Source organism: Lynx canadensis, chromosome B2 (assembly GCF_007474595.2).
Source record: "Lynx canadensis isolate LIC74 chromosome B2, mLynCan4.pri.v2, whole genome shotgun sequence".
In the NCBI taxonomy this organism is placed as follows: domain Eukaryota; kingdom Metazoa; phylum Chordata; class Mammalia; order Carnivora; family Felidae; genus Lynx; species Lynx canadensis.
The window spans coordinates 124,277,908-124,286,685 of record NC_044307.1 but is presented as its reverse complement, the minus strand read 5'-3'; the positions used below and the strand labels follow the sequence as shown (position 1 = coordinate 124,286,685).

The 8,778-nt window shown below is 45.1% G+C and overlaps 1 protein-coding gene across 1 annotated transcript in view; it reads left to right on the top strand.

Moving 5' to 3' along the window:
* The first annotated feature begins 1,168 nt into the window (after nt 1-1,168).
* Nucleotides 1,169-8,778, top strand: part of IL20RA (interleukin 20 receptor subunit alpha) — a 35,958-nt gene continuing 28,348 nt past the window's right edge. Inside the window, exon 1 of the mRNA XM_030316434.1 lies at nt 1,169-1,230. The gene's annotated coding sequence lies outside the window, so the exon portion shown is untranslated. The remainder of the gene's footprint in view (nt 1,231-8,778) is intronic.

Here is an 8,778-nt window from a genome sequence, read left to right as displayed (position 1 = left end):
GGAAATAACATATTTAGAGAACTCTGAAAATCCTGGCCGACCTCTCACTTCCTCCCAGCAAAAAGACTTCTTTCTTTTCAATTACTTTAGATTCTTTTTTCTAGGATGGAGGTAGTTGATCTAAATTTAGGGATCTAATTTGGTACATCTGGGTACATCTCCCAGCCTTTACAACTTCCTCTTAAGGACCAGAGCTGAGACTGGCTCTCAGGTTTTCTTTATACTACTTCAACTATTTTAACACATTCTTTTTTTTTTTTTTTTAATGTTTTATTTATTTATTTTCCGAGAGCGAGAGCAGGGGAAGGGTGGGGGTCGGGGTGCGGGTGCAGAGAGAGAATCCCAAGCAGGCCCCGCACTGTCAGCAGAGTCCGCAGGGTGTTCCATGTCACCAACCCTGAGATCAGGACCTGAGTGAAAATCCAGATTGTGAGGCTTAACGGACTGGGCCATCCCCGGCGCCCCTGCACAGGTTTCTTAATTTCAACCCCCCACCATCCCGTTATGAAGAGCCTGGAACCTAGAACCCGGCCTGTGTGGACATCTGCAGGCCACTGCTGACAAGCCTGGAGACTTCATTCAAGCAGATACGTCGTCCTTCCCTTTCCTCTTCTGTACAATGGGACAGTACCTAGTTGCGGGTGGTGGGGACTGCGTGAAATCAAATACAATGCATGGCAGAGTGCCTGGCGGGATGTTGAGAGATGACCGTCCATCTCATTCTTCCGGTACTGAACTCCCACAGTTCACATTCAGAGGAATGTCACGGTCAGGCCCGAACACCAGAACCCCTCTTCCCTGCGCCGCCCTCACTCTCCTCCCGGAGTGAGGTCCTCCCTGCACCAGTGCCCTCGCTGATGGGGGCCCTGGATGCTCGGGCAGGCTCTCGGCGCTGCGTGCCTGGGGACTGGAGATCGCGCTGGCGGCTGGGCTGGGGCGGGACGCGGGTGGGGCGCGGCCGCGGCACCGCCTCCCTGGGCGCCGGGCCACGGTGAGCGCCGCGCGCAGCCCGAGCGGTGGGTGCCGGGCGCCGACGGAGGCCGCGGCTCGAGGGGGCCGCGGGAGGCTGCGGGACCCCGCGGGGATGTGACCCAGCCCCGCCGCCCATGTGGGCCCGCCGACCTCCGGCGAGGGCGGTGGCCAGAGGGGTCCAGGCGCCCGGGCGCGCGGCCCTGCGGCTGCTGCTGCCGCCGCTGCTGCTGTTCGAGGCCGCGCCGTCGGGATGCGCAGGTAGGTCGGTGGCGGCGGGGCCGCCCCGTGCGGGACGCGGACGTTCCCGGGCCGGTTCCCTAGACGGCGCAGCGCCGACCGGCTCGTCCGCCGGCCCGGTGTCGCGCTGGCTCGGCCTGGGGGTCTGCGCCGCGAGCCCCCGTAGAAACTCGCCGCAGCCCGCCGCGCGCCTGCTTCTGAGTCAAGTTTGCAGGACCGAGCGTTTCACACTTTCCATTGCGCGGGTGGCAGGGAGGCGGAGGAAGTGTGACAGTGGTCCTCTGAGTGGAACCCACAGCTCGGAGCCTGCATTGGGCGCCAGTGACCCCGCGCAGCGCCCTCGCCCGCACCGACCTGCCGCCCTTTAACAGGGGCCAACCCCGGGGCCGGCGGTGACCACGGCGCTTTACACCGGACTCCCCGGAAGGGTCTGCTCGGAAAGAACAGGGTCTAGAAAGCGGCAGTGTTACTAAAATAAGATCACTTCTCCTGAGCACGTCATTTTTTTTCCCGCTTTGTGGTTAGGACCGTGTACAGGTAAGTGCTCTTTGATGTTTCGGAAATCACAAAACTTCTATGGTTGACATAAGGTAACCGAAATGTGTTTTGCTGTGTTTTTAAGTTTAAATTCTACCAAGTGGGATCCAGTAAGCCAGGATGATTCATTAACCTGATTTCTTTCTTTCTTCTGCTTTTCTGATATATAAGAAAAAGATGTTTTTTTAAAGCAAGATATCTGGGATTTTTTTTTTTTTTTTTAATTAAAACCAGCAAAGCTTCCCAGAATACTGTACTTTGTAGAGAGGTGGTTCAGGCTTTTAACTTTTACTGTTAACCCAGAGCTGAACAACAGTGAATGCAGAAAGTTGTCTGTGAAAGTGCAGTGTTCTTCGTAGTCGAAGAAAAAGTTATGTGCAATACAGTTATTACGGAAGCAACCCAAGTGTCCATGGTAGATGAATGGATAAAGGTGTGATGCACACATACATACACCACACATGGGAATATTACTCAGACATTAAAAAGAATAGGATCTAGGGGCTCCTGGGTGGCTCAGCAGGTTAAGCGTTGGACTTCAGCTCAGGTCCTAATCTTGTGGGTCACGAGTTCAAGTCCCTCATTGGGCTCTGTGCTGACAGCTCAGAGCCTGGAGCCTGCTTCGGATTCTGTGTCTCCCTCTCTCTCTCTGCCCCTCACCCACTTGTGCTCTCTCTCTCTCTCTCTCTCTCCCCCACACACATACACACACACACACACACACATACACACACACTCAAAAAAAAGAATTTTATTTATTTTTTTTATTTATCAAAAATAAATAAAAACATAGAAAATTTTTAAAAATAGGATCTTGCCCTTTGCAACAACATGAGTGGACCTAGAGAGTATTACACTAAGTGAAACAAGTCAGGTAGAGAAAGACAAATACCATAGAATTTAACTTGGGTGTGGAATCTGAAAAAATAAAACAAATGAGGAAACAAACGAAAAGCAGAAACAGACTCATAAATTGTGAGACCAAACTGATGGTTGCCAGAGGGAGGGGGGCTGGGAAATGGGCAAAATGGGTGAAGGGGAGGGGGAGATACAGTCTTCCAGTTATGGAATGAATACATCACAGGGATAAAAGGTACCACACAGGGAATAGAGTCAGTGGTATTATAATAACACTGTAGAGTGACAGCAGCTATACATGTGAGCATAGCGTAACTATAGACTTGTGGGATCACTGTGTCTACACCTGCAACTAATGTAACATTGTGTGTCAACTGCGCTTCAGTAAACATGCAAGAAGTTCAATACAATTCCAAAACGTAATATTTTTCAACAATGGATTTTATAACCCCAAGCGTTTCTTGTCTAAATCCTAAATTTATCAAAAATTATGGTTATTTTTCAAATTATGGTTATTTTATTTTGTGTTTATAAACTTATTTATAATATATTATCATATGATTTTGTATTGTATTATTTTCTACTTATTTCCTACATAGGCTCAACGGGATGAGACTGCTCTTGACTTACGCCAATATTGAGGCTTAAACTAACAGATAGGAATTTGTTTGTTTCTGTAATCAAAGACGGACATAAAGTGTGTTCCATAATCGGGTTGGGGACTTACAACAGAAGGCAGTAATATTCTCGGCTTGACAAAGCCCAGATGAAACTCTTCTCTGATCCACGAGACCCAGGTGCTATTTTCTTCTGGGTCCTCAGGTACCCTAAGGACCGCTGGAAAAAGCAGGTTAGAAGCTACTTAGATACCATACCTACCTCTTAATAACGAGTGACCTCTATCCTGATGGATCAACCACAATATGCACCAAACCATGTGAGCTTTCTAAGGGTTGGATGACATTGCCACTCTTGGGCAGGTGAATACTTTAAGTTTTTGAACTTTTTGGCACAAAAATGCATTCACCCAACTCAGGCTTTGGGTCAGACTGTATAATACCAAACACTCAGAGTGAGAGAAAAAAACATCAACACTCTGGGAAAATAGTTATATTTCATTTCAGGTAAGCTTTTAATGGAATTCAGAACATCTGTGATGCAAGCGTGACACACGCTCAGTTTCACTCTCTAAACTCTCCAGGGACAGAAGTTTCACCAGGAAGTTTATTCCTGTACGTTTCAAACTCTGCCCTGGTGGCCCATTCCCATACTTATTCTTCAGTGAACATAAAGAACTGTAGTCAGCATTATATAAAAAGCATTCAAAGCCAGTAAGAGAGAGCAGGAGAAAATAACTTTCCAAGGTCCCGTATCCCCTCTCCTCAAGCCCTTCAGGGGCATCCATTGCTGTAGAATGATTTGGGGTTGTTTTTTTTTTTAATTTTTTAATGTTTATTTATTTTTGAGATGGTGGGTGAGCAGGGGAGAGGCCAAGAGAGAGAGACACACAGAATCCAAAGCAAGCTCCAGGCTCCAAGCTGTCAACACAGAGCCTGACGCGGGGCTCAAACCCATGAACCCGGAGATCATGACCTGAGCCACAGTTGGACGCTTAACCAACTGAGCCACCCAGGTGCCCCGATTGCTGTAGAATAATTCTCACCTCCCCCACAATGTTTTTTGTGGACCACTCCTCCCAGATTCTCAGCCTTACCTCACACCGCTTACTTCCTGCTCTGCTGGCCTTTTTCCAGTTCCTAGAACAAAGCCAAACCACTTTTCATCTCAGAGAAATGAGATACTTGTAGTTCCCTCTGCTAGAGTGCTCCTACCCACTCTAGCCCCAGCTAACTGCTTGCTCACACTTGGCATCTCACCTTCAATATGCCTTCATCAAGGAGATCTCCCCAAAATCCCCGAAGAAAGAAAAAAATATGGAGTTTATTATGTCTGTGAACAAATGAGCCTAACTTTAGTTTTGGAGCTTTTGGATTACAGTCTAAATATTACTACTACACCTATCCATGCTTATTAGACTAATATACTATAATTAGCACGGTGAAGGTATTTGTTGAAGTGTCTCTTCTCTGATATCAACACAGCAGCATTTGGGTATTCTGTTTCACTGAGAAGTTATTTGTACACACACAAACGATTCCGGTGAACTAACAAAATTCCCTTCATTATTTTTTTTTTAGCTTTTCCTTTTGAAATAATTTGAGGCTTACAAAAAAAGTTCCAGAAACAGAAGAGTTTCCATAAATCCCTTACCCAGTTTCTCCCGAGTTTAGCATCTTACATAACCATTGTACAATGTTCGGAACCCGGACATTAACTTTGGTATAATACATTCACTGAACCGTAGACCATGCTCACGTTTCAACAATGTTTCCATTAAGGCTCTTTTTCTGTTCCAGGATCCCGCTTTACATTTAGCTGTCATTGTCCCCTTTGTGTCCTCCAATCTATAACAGTTCCTCATGCCCATGACACTTTGGAGTGCCATCTTTTCCTTAACATGTCCCTCCATTTGGGTTCATCTGATGTCTCTTCATGTTTAGAGTGAGGTTATTCCTCTTGAGCAAATTGTGTTGTCTTTCTCAGTGCGTCATAGCAAAGGATTTATGATATCAATGTCTTCTTGGTGGTGGTGTTGACCTTGATCACTTGGTTAAGATGATGTCTGCAGGGATTCTCACTGCAGTTACTGTTACGTTGGAGCAGACATGAGGTAATTTCTTGTATCTTTGCATGGCTTCCACATTTATCAGCTGAGGCTCATCCCCAGCCTGTCTGGAGAAAATCATGTGCCTCAGATCCAAGCATGTAGCTGTAGACATCATCAGCCTCAGTCTTCAAAATGTGTGCACCCACTGCCTATAACTATGTATTGATCTTCCTGTAGAATAAATTCAAGAAAGGCAGTATTCACACTCCAGAGAATAAGTAAAGAGATTTGTTACCTCTGGCAGGTGGTGTGGTATAGGAACAAGGGGGTAGGGATGAGGGGGGAGTGACAGTTCTGAGTGTAACTTTTCGTATAGCTCTGGCTGTCAGAGCCATGGGTAGGACATACATTTTCCATTGAAACATAAACTCTGGACAAAGGAATAGGTAGATGGAATTATTAGTATTATAAAGTAAATACGTTAGCATAAGCATTTCAACATAAAACATTATGCTACTTTTATAACATTTTATTTTATTTATTTTTAATTTTTTAAGGTGTCTTTATTTTGAGAGAGAGAGCACGCACAAGCAGATGAGGGGCAGAGAGAAGGAGAGACAGAATCCCAAGCAGGCTCCACACCGTCAGCACAGAGCCCAGTGTGGGGTTCAAACTCACAAACTATGAGATTGTGACCTGAGCTGAGATCAAGAGTCCGATGCTTAGCCAACTACGCCACCCAGGTGCCCCTATTTTAATATTTTAAATAAACAAAACTGCACATCTGTGTGTTGCCTTTGCTAGTGCTCGGCATAGTACTTTTCACAAAATACTACTCAGTAAATTTGCATTTTTTGCTTAAAAGCACCTTTCATTACATACATGTTATTTTTAAAATGATTTTCTATTTGCATCTTTTTCTTCTTTGCACAGATTTACCAGGTATTACTGACATATTCGCTTCCATGATTATTTAAAAAAAAGAAAAAGACATCTTAGAATCTGAATAATCAGATTTTAACGAGTGAAATCATTTTATCCATCTTATTAACATTACACTCATGCTATGATTGTGATATTCTGACAGCATTCTTACTTGTTCTCAGTCCACATTTATGATTATCTGACACAAATGCTGATACCAGAAAAATGAATTAAATCACTATAACCAATTCCAGGATGTGTCAATTACTTATAAAACTGGAGGACAAGAAAACTTTAGGAAAAAACTGCTGGCTGGAGACATTAAAATTGAATCCTTCCTCTGCTTTAGCTTCAGAATTCCTTTGGGTATAGAAACCTGGGGGTGACAGGACGTTCAAGTCCCATCCAGCTGCTTCTCCAGTGAATCTCCTTGGTGGCTTTACTTCCAGGTCATTGTCTGTCTGCTATTTGAGTACCTGTCATTACGGGCAACTCACTGCATGGCACACAAGGCGGGATGTGCTGTCATCGCAGACTTCCTACCATGAAAATGTTCTTCCATATAATGAGCTAAGTTCTTAATCTCTTTGACCTTCACCCATTCCTGGTGCTCGCTGTATGCTGCTAAGGCCATGCGGGACAAGCTGTGCAGGTAACTGAATGTAGCCATCTGTGTCTTCTTTCCTCTCCGCTAACCACCTTCCCCGTTATGTCATGCCAGCCTCTCTCTCCTGGTCTTTCTAGTATGTGTGTGTTCCAGTTTGTCTGCAAGCTCCCAGGCTGCCTCCGCGTAGACCGTGATGACATGGCTGGTCTACTACATTCGAAGCCCTACACCTGGCGTGTTTGTTCTTAAATAACTCAGCTTCAGGTTCTTGGTGAACACAGGGTTCCTGATGCCTATAAGGTGCCCTCGTTTTCTCTGTTCTCCTCTCCTAGGAGACACAGACTCTGACCCCTCATGTAAACTCAGACTTTCACATTAAGACAATCTCGCTTTGCGAAAGTGGTTTCCTTTCTGTTGGCTTCTCAGAGTATAGAGGATGGAAATATGGTGTAATGTTTCATCTAGAGCTTGTGAGGTCTGTGATGGGGGTCTTTGGATACCTTTTCCTGGAAAGAAAATTTTTGCTGATTATCGATTCGACTCTGGTTCTGTTCTTTGCCTGTGATGGTCACCGCATTACACATTGAGCCACAAAACGGCTTCCACACAGACACACGCTCCTTTCCCAAATGCCAGTTTTACGTCCAGTCACAGAGAAATAGCATAATTTTTTGTGTACAGATCTGTCAGTAAGTTGTCCTTATACTTCCAGATTGTCAACATGTATACTATGCATTCAGCCTCCTCAAAGTTCCAGCCCATACAGTTACATTTGTATTTTGGTGATATGAGGGTTTTTTTGGTGACTGCGTCGTCCTAGTTAAAGCATTTGTTTCCATCATTTCCCCCATTTAAATGATCTCCTACGTCAGTCCCCTCATCTTTACTTTCTAGAGGTTCGGCAGCCCTTAAGGAATTTATCATTCTCCTCAATAAGCATCGTGTTCATTTTTGAGGAACGATAGAAGCGAGCAAATGACCCCTCCTGGATTAGTTTTCTAAGGCCGCCATAACAAAATACTACCAATTGGTGGCCTAAAATAATGTAAATTTATTATCTCATGTTTCTGGAAGTTAGAAGTCTGAAATCAAGATATGGGCAGCTCTCCTTCTGAGAGCCATGAGGGAACATCTGTTCCAGACCCCTCTCCTAGCCTCTGGTGGTTGCTGGCCATCTTTGGCCTTCCTTGGCTTGTTGAACATCCTTCCAATTCTCTGCCTTCACATGGCGCTCTCCCTGTCTCTTCACATAATCTTCTCTCTTTGTGTCCAAACTTCCCCTTTTTATAAGGATGCCAGCCATATTGGATTAGGGCCCACCCTAATGACCTCTTTCTAACTGATCATCTCTACAAGGACCCTATACCTGATTATGGTTACTCTATGAGGTACTGGGGGTTAGGATTTCAACATACTTCTTTTGGGAGGCACAGTTGAATTCATACCCTCACAGGCTCACAGGGCAGGATCCGTGGGCTTGGCTTCTAAAGTGGAGAAAAGCGACCTTTTCATCCCCATGCAGTGGCTCTCCTCTTCAACATGGCCACTGCCGAAGGACAACTTTCCTGGGAGCGCCATGCCTGGAAGCCTCCCCTGAGAATGTTGAAGGCAGAGACGAGGTCTTCTCTTGTATGTTCCATAACATGAACATAAGAGAGAGCCACTATCTTGTAATATACACAAATGTTGAATTTTTATTTTGTAAACCTAAAATGAAGATAATGTTATATGTCAATTATACCTGAATAAAAATAAAAAGGGAAAGCCATCAATAGGTATGTAATAAAGACAGTGAAGTTTAAATTTCTTCAGCAGAGGGGCTCACTCTCCTCAGATCTCTACCTCCGGCTTCTCTGAGGGGCACTTCAACTACAAAATCCTCACCCTTGATCCAACAAGGACCATTTTCATATTTCAGGTTAACTATCCATCTAATTCCAAGCCAGCCCTCCTCCTCCAATTTTGATTAAAATAT